Genomic DNA, 19,906 nt, shown 5'->3' with positions numbered 1-19,906 from the left:
TTCCCCATCTATTTCCCATGGAGTGATGGGACCAGATGCCATGATCTTAGTTTTCTGAATGTTGAGCTTTAAGGCAACTTTTTCACTCTCCTCCTTCACCTTCATCAAGAGGCTCTTCAGTTCTTCTTCACTCTCTGCCATAAGGGTGGTGTCATCCGCATATCTGAGGTTATTGATATTTCTCCCAGCAATCTTGACTCCAGCTTGTGTTTCTTCCAGCCCAGCATTTCTCATGATGTACTCTGCATATAAGTTAAATAAGCAGGGTGACAATATACAGCCTTGACGGACTCCTTTTCCTATTTGGAACCAGTCTGTTGTTCCATGTCCAGTTCTAACTGTTGCTTCCTGACCTGCATACAGGTTTCTCAAGAGACAGGTCAGATGGTCTGGTATTCCCATCTCTTTCAGAATTTTCTACAGTTTATTGTGATCCACACAGTCAAAGGCCCTCCCTCTTTTGTCAAGGATCAATTGACTATATTTATAGGTAACTTGTTTATCCAGGTGGACTAATCCATGAGCCAAAAATTCTATAATCAACCTATTTAAAAATATGTCCATAATCATAGTTATTATTTTAATCTATGTAGATAGGTTTATATAAGGGAGGCAAGGAGCTGGGAGTGATAAAGGTCTGGGTTCTGGTCCAGCTTTTGCTTTAACTTATTGTAAACCTTTGCTCAAGTCATTGCCTTTTAGCCTCTCCTTTCCTGTCTGCAAAATAACGGGTTTGCAACAATGGCAAAGACTGACTTTAGAGCTTCCTCTCCTCCCCATAGGTCATTACTCAGAGCTGAGGGAATGGGGGCTATTGCAAGTCCAGTTAATGTCTCCTTAGAGTGAAGGTATGTCATAGTGACTCGTGAGAACCTATCATACGAGACATAACATAGTTTTCTCAGTAAGATAATGATCCCATAATGTGAGTATTTAAGCAGGGTAAACAGTTATTGAGTGCCAACAGAGTGCTGGGTGCTCTGCTACCTGCTTTTTTAAAACATTATTTAGTTTATTTTATTATCTTGGGCTGCACAGGGTCTTCATTGCTGCACGTGGGCTCTCTCTAGTTGCAGAGCACAGGCTCTAGGGTGGACGGGTGTCAGTAGTGGTTGCTGGTGGTCTCTAGAGCGTGGGCTCAGTAGTGACGGTGCATGAGCTTATTTGCCCTGCAGCATGTGGGATCATCCTGAGCTGGGGATAGAACCCATGTCCCCTGCATTGGCAGGCAGAATTTTAACCACTGGATCACCAGGGAAATCCAGCTATCTGCTTGTTACAGGTTGAACTGTGTCTTCCCCTGAAATGTCAAAGTCGTAACCCAAGGTGCTGATCGATATAACCTTATGTGGAAAGAAGAACTTTCCAGGTGATTGACTTAAGATGAGGTCATTGGTGTGAGCCCTAATCCAGTGGCAGTTTGGATACAGAGACCAACACACACACACAGGAAGAAGGCCACTGAGGGTGAAGGTAGAGACTTGGGTGACGCATCTCTGTGCCAGGGATCCCCAGGGATGGCAGAAAACCGCTGGAAGCTGGGAGAAAGGCCTGCTGTAGATTCTCCCTCGCAGTCCCTGGTCCCGCCACCGTTTGGACTTCTAGGCTCATGAACGGTGAGACAGTCCATTTCTGTTGTTTAAGCTCCCCCGTTTGTGGTAGTGTGTGATGGTAGCCTAGGAAACTAATACATCCTTATAGACACCTTGAATCATTCAGTCCTCACAGTGACCCTGTTCTTTATTCTCAAGGTGCTAGCACTGAAGCAGAGAACAAAGTGCAAAAGTCCTGTGCTTGTGGGGGTTACATGCTAGTGAGAGAATCCGGGTGAAAACAAATATATCATATATCAGCTATGAGACAAGTAACGAAAAGAAGTTGGGCATGAAAAGGGAGACAGAGAGTGGGTGTGAAGGAGGGCCTTGGGGGTTTTCTGTTTTATATAGGGGAGTCTGAAAATATTGTGTCGAAAGAGTCCTGAAACTACCCTGCAACCAAAAGGAAGGCAAACTCCTGGTGTCCAGTCCAGTGCCTTTATTAGTCTGAGTTGTGGTGAAGCTTAGACATGGAAGTGTGTGCTCAAGGTCATACAGACAGCAAGTGGGGGAGTCGAGATGTGAACCCAGGAACTCTGACTGCAAGAGCTCAGTTACCACGAGAATGTTTTGGTCACTCTTATCTCTGTTGATTTTATGTTCTCTTCAGCTAGATTCTATTTCCAGAGTTACTACAATTAGGAAGGCAGAGTATTTACTTGATAATCCTCCCAGAAGCAGTTTCCAGTGATCTGGCATCAATGTAAGGGGTGTATGTCAAGTGATCTCACTACCCTTAGAGTCATTGATATCTTTCTTTTTTAATGTCCATAAGATACTGTTTTCTTTTGTTAAAAATTTACTTTATTGAAGTATAGTTGATTTACAATGTTGTGTAAATTTCTGCTAGATGGCAATGTGATTCTGTTATACATATATTTATTCTTTTTTAGATTGTTTTCCACTATGGTTTATCTCAGGATATTGAATACAATTCCCTGTGCTACATAGTAGGAATTTGTTGTTTATCCATCCTATATATATATAATAATTTGCATCTACTAATCCCAAACTGATCATTGATGTCTTGATGAAGGTCATTGAGGATGTGTTTATTTAGCCTGTAGGTGATGCTCCATCCAACAGACCGATGTAGTATTATTCAGTAGGAGCAAAATCCTAGGTAACAGGGTAAAAGACAATTATGCAAGTGTGAGAGTAGGCACTCAGGAAACCAAAACTATAAAAATCATTACCAGATTGACTAGCCTCAGTCATTATTTTAAATGGCCTGTGGGTCAGAGCTGATCATTACCTAAGTCAGCAGCATCATAATGCTGTGGGAATTGACCTGAGATGAATGCAATTCTCTCTCTGTGCTTTAAGAACTTCAGATACTTACTAGTGTGTTATAAATAATATTGCCCCTCAAGCCTTAAAAAAAGATTCAAACAATAGTATTTTAGTTTAACCAGTAAAATTAGAGAAGTTAAAAAGTAAGACTCTGTTACGGATTGTTTGGAAAAATGGCTCGTTTCACACATTCTTGAGTTCTGAAAGATACCACACCTCTACAGGGCAATTTGGCAACATGGAATAAAAGCCTTCAGGGCTTCCCAGGTGGTGCTAATGGTGAAGAAAAGTGAAAGTGAAACTCGCTCAGTCTTGTCCAACTCTTTGCGACACCATGGACTATGCAGTTCATGGAAATCTCCAGGCCAGAATACTGGAGTAGGTAGCCTTTCCCTTCTCCAGGGGATCTTCCCAACCCAGAGAGGGAACCCAGGTCTCCTGCACTGCAGGTGGATTCTTTACTAGCTGAGCCACAGTGGTAAAGAACCCACCTGCTAATGCAGGAGACCCGGGTTCCCTCCCTGGATTGGGAAGATCCCCTGGAGGAGGGCATGGCAACCCATTCATAGAATTCTTGCCTGGAGAATCCCATGGACATAGGGTCACAAAGAGTTGGACACAACTGAAGTGATTTAGCATGAATGCATGCATTAAGAACCTTCAACTGTGAATATTATTGGAGCAATTCTAATTTCAGAATATTTTCCCCTAAAGAAATTATGAAGCTGAATGAAAAGATTTAATTATAAATGTTTTTTGTAGTATAATTTATAATAGCAAGATCAGTTAATATGGTGGAATATTATGCAACCATCAAAATCCTGTTGTTAAATGAGAATTTTAACTGTCTCTTTAGGTCATACCTCCTTTTGAGAATATGATAAAAGCAGCCAATTCCCTTCTTGGGAAGAAAGCACATTTTTACCTACATAAAAATTTGTAAGTAATTTCACAGAATTCATTGACTGTATGAAGCTTATGCGAAGAAAGCACATTTTTACCTACATAAAAATTTGTAAGTACTTTCACAGAATTCATTGACTGTATGAAGCCTATGCATAGACTTGGGTTGAAGACTACAACTCTATAGTAAAGAGCAATAATCAGTGGCAGGGGAAAACAGTCAGAGAAGCATATATGTGCATTGGCATGTGAGACTGGAAAGATATATATCAAATTGGCTCTGAGAAAGATCTGAGATGTCAGATCTTAAATTTCTTCTTTGGACATTTCAGAGTTTCTCTAGTTTTCCACTAGGAAAATCTATCATTTCAATATGATTTTTAAAAATTATTTTAACATGGAGTAAAAATACACAGGAGCCTTAGAGAGGTCCCCAAGAAATGCAGGAAAAATGGACAATGATGAAAAGTGCAAAGGAATAATAATACACCTATGGTAATAGGCCCTCCTAGAGCCAGACATCCTGGAATGCAAAGTCAAGTGGGCCTTAGGAAGCATCACTACGAACAAAGCTAGTGGAGGTGATAGAATTCTAGTTGAGCTATTTCAAATCTAAAAGATGATGCTGTGAAAGTGCTGCCCTCAATATGCCAGCAAATTTGGAAAATCCAGCAGTGGCCACAGGACTGGAAAAGGTCAGTTTTCATTCCAATCCCAAAGAAAGGCAATGCCAAAGAATGCTCAAACTACCGCACAATTACACTCATCTCACATACTAGTGAAGTGATGCTCAAAATTCTCCAAGCCAGGCTTCAGCAATACGTGAACTGTGAACTTCCAGATGTTCAAGCTGGTTTTAGAAAAAGCAGAGGAACCAGAGATCAAGTTGCTAACATCCATTGGATTATCGAAAAAGCAGAGAGTTCTAGAAAAACATCTATTTCTGCTTTATTGACTATGACCAAAGCCTTTGACTGTGTGGATCACCACAAACTGTGGAAAATTCTTCAAGAGATGGGAATACCAGACCACCTGACTTGTCTCCTGAGAAATATTTATGCAGGTCAGGAAGCAACAGTTAGAACTGGGCATGGAACAACAGACTTGTTCCAAATAGGAAAAGGAGTACATCAAGGCTGTATATTGTCACCTTGCTTATTTAACTATATGCAGAGTACATCATGAGAAATGCTGGACTGGATGAAGCACAAGCTGGAATAAAGATTGCCAGGAGAAATATCAATAACCTCAGCTATGCAGATGACACCACCCTAATGTCAGAAAGTGAAGAAGAACTAAAGAGCCTCTTGATGAAAGTGAAAGAGGAGAGTGAAAAAGTTGCCTTAAAGCTCAACATTCAGAAAACTAAGATCATGGCATCTGGTCCCATCACTTCATTGGAAACAGATGGGGAAACAGTGGAAACAGTGACAGACTTTATTTTTGGGGGCTCCAAGATCACTGCTGATGGTGATTGCAGCCATGAAATTAAAAGATGCTTACTCTTTGGAAGGAAGGTTATGACCAACCTAGATAGCATATTTAAAAGCAGAGACATTACTTTGCCAACAAAAGTCCGTCTAGTCAAGGCTATGGTTTTTCTAGTAGTCATGTATGGATGTGAGAGTTGGACGGTGAAGAAAGCTGAGTGCCAAAGAATTGATGCTTTTGAACTGTGGTGTTGGAGAAGACTCTTGAGAGTCCCTTGGACTGCAAGGAGATCCAACCAGTCCATCCTAAAGGAGATCGGTCCTGAATATTCTTTGGAAGGACTGATGCTTATCTAGAGCCCTTCAGTTCAATTTGTTTATATTTTTGAAGCAGGGTTCGCTGGTGCACAGAGGAAGAAGCAGTGCTGGTACTCACCCACCTGCTCCGTCCCCGTGTCCCAGCTTGCCACCCCTTCTCTCACACCCAGCAGGTGGTAGGGGTGGGTGCTGCTTCTCTAACAAGGTGATTCAGCTCTCCTATTCATAAACATTGGCAACCAGGGAAATTGACAATCTAATTTAAACAAAGCTGAGATTCATTTTTATGCCTTGGTCTGATGCACATCATGAAGTGAAGTATACAGCAGGGAAAGTCTGGTCAAGTAAAATTATTCTTCATGCTCATGATTATTAATATTCATGACTCCTTTAGAGGAAAGCATTCTTTGTATCAGGCATATTGAATCCTCTAGAGACCTGCTGTATCTCTAGGGAAATTTCTCTAATCTATTCTGTAGGCCTGACAATCCTTTGACCTTATTATTTCTTATTTCTTATCGTGCTTACCATTCTTTTTATGACCTTGAAGTACTGCTGCCAATAGAATATTTCTTAGGACAATTCAGTTTCTATGACAGAATGCCAACAATTGAATATCATTATAGCACGGACACACATGTGGATGCACAAACATGTACACACACAGGTACTGCGTGCATAGTTGTAGAAGTATGCAATATAATGTCATGGTTAAGAGCATGTAGCTCTGTGGACAGACTTTCTGAGTTGGGCTCCTGCTACCACCATAGCTTTGTAAACTTTGGCAATTTATCTAACCTTGATAAAATTTAGTTTATCAAAATGGGGATAATAATGGTTACCTTCCTGATAGGATAGTGGTGAAGATTAGCTGCATTAATACAAGTACAATGACTACAATATTACCTGTAGTATAGTGCATGTTTGCTGGTAGTATCAATGCTTTCTGAGTATCAGGAGGTTTGAGAGAGACTGATTTATCGTCCCTCCCAGCCCCAGATCACGAAAGTCTTGCCCATTCCTAAGACCATAAGAACCAGAATCTCCTTTTTGCCATTAAACCCTTTGTAGCAGCACTGGCTTCTCTAGGGCAGATAGGCCTAGTTGCTCCTTTAGCTGCTGGGTCATTATGTGAACAGGATTACCCAAAGGAGCTTCATGAAATAGAGCTCTCCAAGCCTTGAGCAACCATGGAACTGGAGGCCTGCTATTTATCCCTAAGCTGACCTAGCCAAAGCTGCCTGTGGAAGAGGATCCAATCTTAGTCCTTATATTTTTACTGGTCTTCAAGTTTGAGTACCATAGGCTGTCTTGGGAGTACTGAGTGTCTTTTCCGGCTCATAACTTCATAATCTAGTTGAGTATCTCTTAACAAATTCTCTACCTTTCGATAGGAAACCCGAATAACTCAGGATTATGGATGGGTATGTCTCCCTTCATGCAGAAATAGAAGTTGTTAAGCTCAGTCGCTCAGTCATGTCTGACTCTTTGCGACCCCACGGACTGTAGCACACCAGGCTTCCCTGTCCATCACCAACTCCTGGAGCTTGCTTGAACTCATGTCCATCAAGTCAGTGATGCCATCCAAACATCTCGTCATCTTTTGTCTTCTTCTCCTCCTGCCTTCAATCTTTCCCAGCATCAGGGTCTTTTCTAATGAGTTGGCTCTTTGCATCAGGTGGCCAAAGTGTTGGAGCTTCAGCTTCAGCATCGGTCCTTCCAAAGAATATTCAGGACTGATTTCCTTTAGGATTGACTGGTTGGATCTCCTTGCAGTTCAAGGGACTTTGTATGTAAATAAAATTTTTATAACCCAAATACACTAACCTTGTTCTTCTTCTACACTAATGGTTTGTTCTTTTTTTTTTTCTTGGTAAAAATTCTGCCATGGTCTCAAATAATGCATCAAATAAACACAGGTAATAACATTCTCTATTGTACAAGGCACCATGTGAAATATTAGGAGGAAGTTATTGAAGAAATATAAATTACGTTTTTCTCCACAGAGTGTGTGATTTAATGGAGAGTCACAGAAAATCAAATCAGGTTTTTCCCCCCTCTGTATATGATCCTGTTTTGATCGTTCTGTAGGTGTGGGGAAGAGAAATAGTCCTCATGGAAATCTGCAGTTAGAACTTCACAGAGGCAAATCTGAAATATCTTTACCATTTCCTAAACATTGCGTATCCTGGATTTACTGGGACAGCATCTACCTCTTATCATTCATTCTATTCAATTAAAATGATTTATTAAATCCACAAGCAGTATAACTAAATTATTTAGCCTTTTACAACTTATAATGCAAATCAAACAATGACAACAACAAACCCGAGATGGTCTTCAAGTTCTAATATTTGATTCTCAGTATATGGTCTTTTGGGCTCAAAAGACCTTTGGTTTCATGGGCTTCTCAAGAGTGTTACTTAGGAAAAGAGGCCAGCATAGCAGGGGAGGCTGACGGTCTCCCGTGAGGCAAGAACAATGCTTTGCCATTCCTGGAGGGCACCTGACCTTTGGCACAGTTCATCGTGGTGCACTGTGACCTCTGTGCCATGACTGCTGCCCTGGGAGCTTTTCCATCTGTCACGGAGGACCAGGAACAAAGTTTGAGTGATGCTGCCATTGTGTATCCTTGGCCCCTGCTTCCTCTCTTAGCTTCCACTGCATCGTCCTCTGCCATTTAGCTTCCTCACCTGGGACACTTGGAGAACTGGAGAGTCCAGGGATGGAGCGAGTCGTTATTGAGTGTCTAGACAGCCTGTGCTCTTTGTTCTTTTAAAGGACATTAGAAAGGACGTTGCTGGGCGTTGTAAGTCTGGCTTGTGCTGCTCCAGTTGTCTAATCTGAGAAGCAGCGAGTTCATTGTTCATCTTCTTTGTGTCTCTGGGCTTGCAGTTCTTTAGCTGATTTTGTCCTTGAGCTAGAAAAGTAAATGTTACTCATGAAGCTAAAAGGAATTTTCCTGCTTAGGATTAAATAGTGCAAATACTAATTTTAATACAGTGCAAAAAGGACTCTTTGATGGCTGACAGAAAACCTTCAGGGCCAACCTGATTCCTGAAGTTAAAGAAGAGAGGAGATGGGACAGGTTAAGTGTTTTTAATCTCTCTAGATCAAAGTTCTAGTGTTGCAAACTCTCTTATGGTTCATAAACTTCTCTAAACAATTTAGAAAACTTAGCACAGAACATTCTCTGATAGGTTTAAGAGTCATCTCGAAATAATTTCCTTTAATTAGATGTAATGGATTGTCTGATGGACTGTACAACTCTGCTTGGCCTGGCGGAGGTAATTAGCCTTGAACAGTTGTACTTGGCCATTTTTTATTATGCAAGTGAGTGTATTATGCTTGCATTTTTTACAGCTGTCATTTGAAGAAACTAAAGACTCCATTCAAGTGAATACTGAATTGTTTTTTGTTTTTCTTTCAAAACACCTATTTAAAATCAGAACACCTTCATTTGAAGTCTGCTACACTGCTCCCCTCCCCTCCCACCTCCACCCCCAGTGCTTACTGGCTGTAAGATCCTAACAAACCTCTCATTCTGTGTGTTTTCTCAGCTATGAAAATGGCTTAATGATACTCACAGAGTTAATTGAAATAATGTCACTGTTGCTTTTAACAAATAATGCTGTGTCATGTTTACATAGCAACATGAGGGACTTCCCTGGCAGCCCAGTGATTAAGACTCTGCTTCCACTGTAGTGGTGTGGGTTCGATCACTGATCAAGGAATGAAGATTCCACATGCCACGTGGCGTGTCCACAAACACAAACAAATAAACAGATGAGACTTGCCAGACCCTTGAGTAAGCAGTGTTTTGAAACAAAGAGTGGCTTGCAACCTATTATTGGGTCCTGAAATCAGTTTATTGGGTTGAGATGAATAGTTTTTAAAAAAGTTAAATAGAATGGAATAGAAAATATGAATATGCTCATGCGTATTAAGGTAATAAGTAAAGGTTGTGAAGTACGTATAAAGTTATGGTGTTTACTGTATTTTTTTTTTTCACTGTGGGTCAAGGATGCAGATGTATGAGAGCTTCTGGAGAAGGTATGCCTTATACAGTGGAAGTAGCTTCAATTTTTGAGCAACCTAGCTGCCTTCCTTTGAGTTTTTGTTGAAGACAGAATAGTTTTTTGAAGTGTTAAACCTACAGAATCTTAATCAGATACATTAAATAACAATTTTGAAAGCACAATATTTTCTCTCTTTGGCAGACTCTGTTGCCCACCTAACTCCCAAGCCCCATGTCTCCTTTCTCCTTGTTGCCACTTCTGGAGCTCCCATAAAACTTAGGGATGACTGGCCCTATCTTGAGTTCCAGGGATAAAACCCGACAGGGTCTAAGCCCACCATAATGGTTCTATCTCCCTTGATGGTGATTGGTTGAGGAGTGGACATATGATATAATTCTGGCCCACGAGAATTGAAGGCAGCTTTGGAGAATGATTCTCTTGCTGATAAGAACAAGCTACAAGAAGAGATTTCCTTTTTCCCTTCTTCCACTAGATGTGTTGTCTAATAATGCCTGGGTCTGTGATAGACATTTTTTCACTCTAGAGGAACTAGCTCTAGAGGGCATCTCAGTGGATGTTAAAGCTGAAAGAAGGAGATAAATTGACTCTTTGACAATAATGTTGAATCCTAAACTTTACCCCATTCTGAAGCTGTTCTACTTCTACATATGGCTTCTATATCTAGCTGAGTTAATGCATATTCTTTGTGGTTTAGAACATTTTATGCTAAGGTTTTCTGTTTGCAACTGCAAATGTAATATGTAATATGCATGCATGCTTAGTCACGCGGTCCTGTCTGACTCTGCAACCCCATGTACTGTAACTCACCAGGCTCCTCTGTCCATGGAATTCTCCATGCAAGAATAGTGGAGTGGGTTGCCATTTCCTTCTTCAGGGGATTTTTCCAACTCAGGGATGGAACCCATGTCTCCTGCCTCTCCTGCATTGGGAGGCAGATTCTTTACCACTGAGCCACCTAGGAAGATCCAATATGTGATATACCCAAAGAATAATGTCTTGATTATGTTCTTAAGAAATGTAAGAAATGTCACTGCATATCCTTGGGGTATATTGAGCTTTACCACATGACTATTCCCAACCTGAGATCCAGATGTGAGTCAGAAGGTTCTATATCATCTCTTCTAAATCATTATATCTCATGGAAGTCATCCCTTTTGAGGTCATTTTCTTATGGAAGTTGTTGATGTAGGTGTGTGGAAGAAAGAGATTATTAATAACTTGTGCAGATATCGTGCTTTGTGCTTTTTGAAATAATTTTAAATAATTTTTATTGAGCATTCATTAATTATTTAATAGAAAATTATTTATAGAACACCTACAAATGCCAGAGAGTTAGGTACTGGAGATACAGTGATGAGTATAATCAACAGAATTCATCTTCACCATGAGCCTAAAATTTTTATTCTTGGTAACTTTGTAAAGTATGGCAGCTATTATAGAACCTATTAATTTTCACTAATTCACTATGTTTTGATGAGATTCTAATATGTACAAGGCACTGTGCCAGGGAATGCAGTGGTAAGTAAAACAGACATATCTGAGAGCTTACAAATTGAGCTCTTCACAGTCATCTTTTAAGGTAGTAAATAACATTAATTCATTCTCTTAACAAATATTTATAAAGCACCTTCTGTGTGCTAAGTACAAATGAGAAAACTGAAGCCAGAGAGGTGAAATGACTTAACATGATACTCATTAGTGAGAAAGTGCGATCTAGAACAGAGGAGTCTTCTATGATTCAAGTAACCTTCTCAACTTGAGCACATTGTCTTTTAAACAAAACAAAGGACAATGAGAATTACTTCCTAAGCACACCTTGTCAAGTCTGTTAAAGAATCAGCATCACTGTCCTCTCAAACGAAGCATAGAAAGTGAAGCTGGAAAATTTCTCTGAACTAAATGTAACATTTACACTTGTACCCCTGGATGCAGAAGGAGTCCAAATATTTTTAGCTCAAAAGACTGGGGCTCCATAAAAAGTAAGGTTTGCAAAGGAGTTAATAGGATGATTAGAGTGCTTAGAGAAAAGCAAAAATTCTAAAACTTATGGAGGAAAGAACACAGATCAGTGCCTTTGTAACTATTCACTTCAAGTATAACTGTGTCTGGATGATGTTTCCCTGAAGAGTCCATGTATCCTATATGTGCTGCTAGAGTTCCTATGATTGTCTTGTTGTTTGTGCTTTTTTACCCTCTTCAATCCACTCTTTAGATTCCTTACTTCTTCCAAAGTCATTCTTGACCTGGCTCTGTTCAACATCTTTGACTCAGATTCCGACTCAGAAGGACAAGAAAGGATGTTTTAAGGCCATCAAATATAGAACTTTCAGTTTTCAAGTACAGTTGTTGTTGTTCAGCCTCTCAGTCATGTCTGACTCTTTGCCACCCCATGGACTGAAGCACACCAGGCTTCCCTGTCCTTCACTATCTCCCTGAGTTTGCTCAAACTCATGTCCATTGAGTTGGTGATGCCATCTAACTATCTCATCCTCTGTCGCCCCTTCTCCTCCTCCCCTCAATCTTTCCCACCATCAGGATTTTTTTCCAATGAGTCAGCTCCTCCGCATCAGGTGGTCAAAGTATTGGAGCTTCAGCTTCAACATCAGACCTTCCAATGAATATTCAGGACTGATTTCCTTTAGGATTGACTGGTTTGATTTCCTTGCAGTCCAAGGGACTCTCAAGAGTCTTCTCAAGAGTCTTCTTAGTCCTCCTTATCTGCGGTTTTGCTTTCTGCTGTTTTGGTTATTGTGCTCAATCATGGTCTGAAAAGGTTAAATGGAAAATTCCAGAAATAAACAATTCATAAGTTTTAAATTGCAGCTCTGTTCTGAGTAGTGTGATGAAATTTCACACCATGTTGTTTTTTCTGCCCAGGTACTCCAACCACTGACATCATCTGCTCCTGACCTGCAACCATCAATGATCCAAGATCACTCAAAGCAGATAAATCTCCTTCTGAGTTTCACCCAAAGTTAACAGTGGCCTCAAGGTATATCAGAGTGCATTTGTCACTCATCTCATTTCATCTTCTCACACAGGCATTTATTAACTCACATCATCACAAGAAGAAAGAGTAAAGTAAAATAAAGTAGTTTGAGAGACAGTCCACATTCACATAATTTTTTATTACAGTATGTTTTTGTAATTGTTTCATTTTATTGGTTATTATTGTTAATCTCTTACGGTGCCTAATTTATAAATCAAACTTTATGACAGGTATGTATTTATAGGAAAAAGCATAATATAAATAGGGTTTGTTACCATCCATGGTTTTAGGCATCCCCTGGGGGTCATGGAACATACTCCCCATAGATTAAATTCTCATAATTTGGAAACAGAGTTGAAAATACCACTTTCTCGTAGCAAGCATTAAGATAATATGACATTAGTCACCTTGTGGAGGTATTCCTAGGAAATAACATAACTTAAGAGAAGAAGAATGATGAAAGAAGATAGCAAAAACAAAACAAAACAAATCAAAAGTTGAATAAATCAAAGAAAAACAGAAGCTGGGGGAAAGAAGTAGAGGATCAGTGAGAATATGGAATAAGAGGGTCACCATTGTATCTTGAGATAAGTTGGTCCCAGGAAGGAAAGGAGGTCCTATGAGGTCTTGCCTTTCTGATTTGCATGTCGATTCTAGGTGGCTCTGGGAGTGAGTGAGCACTTGGGAAAGAGTCCACAGGGAGGCTTCCTGGCCAATGACTCATTCTCTTGGAGTCATCTCTCCCTGCTCAGAACATGTATAGAATTTTGTCCCCCTGTTCTGCCTGGCAATGTAGTTATAAGTTGAGTGAATGGACCACCTAGAATCTTTTAGACTGTTCTTTAAAGGGTTTAGGTTATTCTAGTTCTCTTCACATATTTATAGCTCTAAACACAATTCCTGGACATGGCAGAGAGTCAGTGAATGTTCGTAAATGTTCAGTGAAATGGAACATGTGAGTGTGAATGTAACTCAAGTACAGAGGCAAAAAGTTGAAATGCATCATTCTATCTTTATAGAATTTAAGTTCCTTAGTAGTTTTTGCTCCTGTTGTTGTAGTTGTTATTATCTTTTAATTTAGCAAATCATCAAACAGTGCAAATATTGAAAAACTCTTAATAGTTTCCTAATGAAAGCAGAAAAAAAGGTGAAAGCAACAAGATACTGACAAAATAATCATCAAAGGAAATGCTGGGAATGGAAACACACTCTGGTCCATGTGACCTCCTTGGGCAGGAGTATATAGGCAGACCAGGCAGCATGAAGGATTTTTATTATTATTATTATTTCAATTTATTGTTTTTTCATAAAGTAGTTATCATAGATTTCTTGGTTGTGTCCCTGGTCAAATATAAGCCAGAGAATGCATATACATTTTGCTCTGTACCCAGTTAGAAATATGTCTGTTTTCATAGAATATGAAATCAATGTCAAGGTCACATACAATTTTCTGATCAAAAACAGTGGCACCAGTGTATTATTGCATAGCTGAATTCTCAACTACTTATGTGGAAACAAAGAGCTTAGGCTCTGGCACCAGAATGCCTGAGCTTGAATCTCAACTCTGCCTCTTATTAGCTACATGATAAATTACTTAACCTCTTTGTGCCTTAGTTTCCTAATATGTAAACTAGAAATGATAATAGCTCTGCCTCATAGGTTCATTGTGAGAATTTAATGAGCTAATATATGTTAAGTTATTAGAGGGCTTCCCAGGTGGCACTAGTGGTAAAGAACCCACCTGCCAATGCAGGAGACACAGGAGACACAGGTTTGATCCCTGGGTTGGGAAGATCCCCTGGAGTAGGAAATGACAACCCACTTCATTATTCTTGCCTGGAAAATCCCATAGACAGAGAAGCCTGGCAGGCTACAGTCCATGGGGTCAGACACAGCTGAGCACACTTCTTGAGTCTTGAGCCAGAAGTTAGAAAGGTGTCTGACACATAATGAGTGTTGGAATATTATTGTTAATAATCAATCATTACCAATAATATCAATGCCAAGATTTGATAAAATGCTATTGTATTAAAAATTTAGAATCACTGCTGCTAAGTCACTTCAGTCGTGTCCGACTCTGTGTGATCCTATAGACAGCAGCCCACCAGGCTCCTCTGTCCCTGGGATTCTCCAGGCAAGAATACTGGAGTGGGTTGCCCTTTCCTTCTCCAACGCATGCATGCAATGCATGCTCAGTTGCTTCAGTCGTGTTCGACTCTGTGCGACCCCATGGACAGCAGCCCACCAGGCTCCTCTGTCCACAGTATTCTCTAGGCAAGAATACTGGAGTGGGTTGCCATTAGAATCACTACATATTAACAAATGATTGAGAAAGTATACAATGATAAATGCTTTCATAAATTGTCATGCTTTCAAATAAACTTACATGTTATTATCAGTAGCATTTATATCTACACTTGAAATAGCAATGCTGGATATTTATGAATATACGTGGAGATATCTGTGTACACATACACATATGTATGTATGTATGTACATATGTGTTCATTCAGTCTTCACATGAAGCCTGTATGTGCTTCCACAGTATGTGCAACCAGTTTGGGAACCACTGGCTTTTTAAACTTAAATGCTTATTCCATACATAAGTCATACAAATCAGTACAGATTCTTTTCTGAAAGAAATTTCATTGAATCTGATAGAAATCAGGCTGCAGTTGGTTAAGAATCAAATACAATTAAATACAGTTTAAAACAACCAACAGAACTTGTATAGTATCTTCCTTAGGCTAGTGGGTTTCACTCCAAGTTATTAGGGAGCTCAGGGATTTGACAGAGAGAAGTGAAGGGAGAACTAGGGACCATTTTGTGAATGGAGGTAGTGTAGATAAGAGTAGTTACAAGCCCACGGCAACCATTTGAGGAAGAAGGTAATATAGTCCTCTTTTAAAGATAAGAAAACAGACTCAGAGGTTTCAGCAACTTGCTCAAAGTCTTTCAACATAGCTGAGATTCAAATCTAAGACCGGATGCCAGAGCGCCATGCTTTTTAGACTGTAATTCTTATAGCAATGACTGTCATTTTAATACAGCCTCAGGGTTGTACAAGCTCTTTTGGTTATATTTTTATCTTGCTTGATCCCCAGAACACACCAAATCAACTTAATGCAGATGGAGACAACAGAAGAATAAATATAGCTATTCATCATGGCAGAGAGTCGACATGACTCAGCGATTAAATAACAGCAACAAACAATTCATCATGGCAGCCAGCAACAAGGAAGCGTCTGGGATCTTCCATGAGATTCCTCACAGGCCAGAGATGAAAATCTAGGTCATTTGAAGGTGTATGCCTGATGTATCCGTGGAGAGAGATGTACTCCACATCCACCAACTCCTCTGCCATCTTTGAATTTCTCTAGTATCTGCAAAGTTGTGATCTCCTGGCTGAAGGGGGATGGAGTTGAGGCCAGCGGCAGGACTGTGCCAGCACGCCTGGCAAATTCCAACAGGATCTCCTTAGTCTCCGCAGAGTTTCCGAGCAGCCCAAGGAAAATGCACGAAGCTGGAGCCCACGCAGCTGGCACTGAATTGTTTGTTGCTGTGGCGTGGTGATTCCCAGCTTGTCACTCCCAGAGGCTTGGTGGGTCACGACCCTGGGACTGGAGAGTCCGTCTGTGAAATAGAGAGTGGAGTTCACGCGGGATCCTAGCTTGCGATTTCTTGGCTTGAGACTCTTGGTTCTACTGGAGCCCTTTCTATTTCCTGAAAGCCCTGGGATGAGCCAGTGGTCTCCAGTCGCACCTAAGCGGATGACGCTGTGGCTTTGCCAAATCTCGGTTATTTGAATCAGTTACTTGGGCATCCCTGGTCAGTAAAGATGAGGCCTGTTTCAGGGCTTATGGGCGGGGCATAAAACAGGCAGAGACCTAAGTCTCCACGGCAAACATGACAGTGGTGGAGTGATGATGTTGTAAGAAAGAGGCCATTCTGAGTGATAGGTTATCTTTCAAAGGAAGGAAAAGTAGTGGATAAGGAAGCATCCTATCCAGATCAAGGAATGCATGTCTAAAGGGCTACAGAGAAGGGGAAGAGAAGCAGGCTCCCTGAGCACAGGGAAAGCAAGGAGACTGAGGCTGATAGTCCATATCCATTAATCCCTTAGGGAGGCTTGTGATATAGGGGAGTATGCAGAGGAAGGGTGGCCCTTAATAAGGTGTCTATTCCTTGAAAAAATCTTTTTAAAACTGAAGTGTAGTTGATTTATAATGGTGTTTTAGTCTCAGGTACATAGCCAAGTGATCCATTTACACATGCATATATATCTGGGTTTTTTTTCAGATTCTTTTCTCTGATTTTTTTCTCTTATAGGTTATTACAAAATATTGAGTATAGTTCGATAAGGGTCTGTTCTTCAACTGCTCTGTGCTCTAGGAAGGCATTTGGATGTCTGCTCTTGTCTTAGGCCAGTACTCTCTAAGGTATTAGGCCAGTACCTCTTATAATTAGCATGTGGCCTATGGTTTCCCCTCTCTTCAACTATTCCTCCCTCTCCTCAGCCTGTTTCAGGGTTTCCTTCCTTTGAGGATTCCAGAGGACACTCTCCTATTGCCTTATTTATCAAATGTTATTCCTGTGAGTGAGGTTTGTTCAGTACCTTCTTCCCTTTCTCTCAAGTACCTGAACTGAACTCCTGATGATTCTGTAAGGAAGCAACAATAAATGAAGATAAACAATTATTTATTGAGCATCTACTCAATATGTGTAAGGCTCTGGGAAAGCCATGATCAATGAACCAGTCTTACCCTTAAGCAGGGGACATCCTCTTAGGGAGGCACCTTTTAAGAGGGGAAAACACAATTACAAGCAAGTGTATATAATATAATGTGCGTGCGTGCTAAGTCCCTTCAGTCGTGTCTGACTTTTTGTGACCCTGTGGACCATAGCCCGCCAGGCTCCTCTGTCCATGGGATTCTCCAGGCAAGAATACTGGAGTGGGTTTCTGTGCACTTCTCCAGGGGATCTTCCTGACCCAGGGATTGAACCTGTGTCTCTTACATCTACCTGCGTTGGCAAGTGTGTTCGTTACCACTAGTGCCACCTGGGAAGCCCATAAGAGAGTGTAAGACTATATTATTAAGAATATTGCAGTGCTGACTGTGAACAAGTTTTTCTCAAGCATTCCTCTGTGCCAGCGGAGCCCATTCTGTCCCAGGAGATTATACCTCCCTAAGAGGTCAGTGTGAGTCCTTACCTGGCGGCAGAGCAGGGGTCAGAACATAGGATCGTAGATTGAAGGAATGAATCAGGGGCTGTGAACTGATGCCACCTCTTCAAACAGAGGACAGTGTTGCACAGCGATGGCCTCTGAGTCTCCCTCACCAGCCGTTAGGCTTTATGAAGTGCTGAGAGAACAAAAGTTACAACATGTCAGATAAGCATGCTTTCCCCTTGTAAAGAGAGCATTTCTTGATACTATCTCCTCTTCTTCCTCTTCTTATTTAGATTGAAACAGGGTGGGTTAGTCTATAAAACATTTTTGAAGATGACTTTAGAAGAAACTGGAAGGAAACTTGTCTGGAAGCTGGTTAGGAGATTATTTTGAAGAGATGATGTTTCCTAGAGCAGGGGTCCCGAATGCTCAGGGAAGAATCTGAGACTAATGAACAGTGGAGACAGAAAAGACACTCATCCCAGGGTACATGGTTGTATCGTAGAGGAAGTATCGCTCTGAGCTCCAGGACCCTACCCACCCCTGGAACAGTTGAGGAAAAGATGATTTTGCAAACAGGAGGAACCAAAACTTGGCATCAACCTTTGGAGAAATACAGGTTAACTGATGTCAGTAGATACAAATGAGAAGGCTTCAGAATAAGAACCTGCTGAATAATGAGAAGAATCAACCTACCTTTGGGAAGTCATCTGTCTAAACATCATGAATTAAAGCATCTTTGTGTACTTGCGAAGTTTTTTTGTTGCTCAGTTGCTCAGGCGTGTCTGACTCTCTGTGACCCTGTGAACTGTAGCCTGCCAGGCTCCTCTGTTCATGGGATTTTCCAGGCAAGAATACTGGAGTGGGTTGCCATTTCCTTCTTCATTTGCAAAGTTAAAGAAGTGATATTAAAATATTGTGTAAATAGTCTCCTATTTAGAGAAGGATGCCAATATGAAAAATTACCAAAACATCGACAGAAAAGAAGTAGTTCTTAAGAACACATAGGATCTTCTTTTCCTTTAGCTATTTTTCTTCTTTTTTTTTTTTCTCTCCCCTGGGAGAGATAATTTCAAATAGAGATGGATTTCCTGAAAAGGAAACTTGTAGCAGTCTGTGAACTCCCCAAAGAGGAGAGCTGACTCAAGGTCCAGAAATAGCAGAAATGGGAAAGAGGATTCAGAAAACCCTAGCCCACTTGTGTATGGAGGGAGAATTGCTTCTGGGCTGTCTTAGTAAGAGAAACCCTATAAAATATAAATCAACAAAGATAGAACCAGCTAGGCACTGTTTATTTGCTGGTTAGCCCAAAAGGAACTAGAAGAGACCGCGATTTAAATGTTTTGGTTGGAGTTCCTCGAGTTGTGAACAGTGACATTTTAAGTCAATAGATGGCTTTTGAATATCTGTGCCCATCACCAGTACGATGGAGGGACACCAAAAACTCTAAGACAGGACTCTTGTATTCTTTAGCCAGAGCTGGGATATGATTCGTGCATGGGATGATCAAGTGTTGGAATTTTTGAATAAACTAAAAAGTACCCTGTAAGATAGCATGTTCCTAATATTATTCACAGATAATTGATATCTGATCTGACATTTTGAGAGTCCAGATTGTGCATGGTGGCAAACAACATATACAAAAACCCCAAACCCGATCTCTGAGATGTTATGTATTTTTGTCCCTGCTGTTTCTCAAATAGTGAATGACTGGATTTTGGGCGTGGGGTAGAGAAGCAGGTGAGCTGGAAACCATGTATTACATTAGGGAGAGAAGTCATTTCCAAACTGAAATCTTTGTTTACTGCGTATCTGGCTTTTAAACGAGAGAGTGTTTAATCTGAAGTGAAATTGGTAGATTTCACAGATGTATTGAGTCCTCTATAATTAAAAGATCAGTCCTGTAGAGTTTTTTTCTTTAAAGATTATTCTACAGTGTGAATAAACCCTTCTCAGAAATGACAGCTTCTCTCTTCTGAACCTTTTCATCTCTTCCACAGCTGATTAAAAGGGCTGCTCATGGTCTTTCTCAGCTGCTTATAAGGAATAAAAAGCAAACCAGTGCAGCAGAAAGAGATGAATAAAGATTCCTTTGTTCCTGATCACGTGCCTGCAGAGAGAACACCACTGCCCTTGAGGCGCTCTCTTGAGTGGGTTTAGGACTGTGC

The 19,906-nt window shown here is 40.6% G+C and overlaps 1 long non-coding RNA gene across 1 annotated transcript in view; it reads left to right on the top strand.

Annotated features, from left to right (window-relative positions):
• The window catches only part of LOC145503723 (uncharacterized), a 90,288-nt gene extending 71,799 nt beyond the window's left edge, over positions 1–18,489 (top strand). The window contains exons 4-5 of the long non-coding RNA XR_014051684.1: positions 12,457–12,571; positions 15,673–18,489. This is a non-coding gene — a long non-coding RNA (uncharacterized LOC145503723). The remainder of the gene's footprint in view (positions 1–12,456; positions 12,572–15,672) is intronic.
• Positions 18,490–19,906: the final 1,417 nt, after the last annotated feature.

Source organism: Giraffa tippelskirchi, chromosome 4 (assembly GCF_054371585.1).
Source record: "Giraffa tippelskirchi isolate mGirTip1 chromosome 4, T2T-mGirTip1v1.2.pri, whole genome shotgun sequence".
In the NCBI taxonomy this organism is placed as follows: Eukaryota; Metazoa; Chordata; class Mammalia; order Artiodactyla; family Giraffidae; genus Giraffa; species Giraffa tippelskirchi.
Note: the sequence above shows the minus strand (reverse complement) of the source record. Positions and strands in the feature narration are given on the sequence as shown.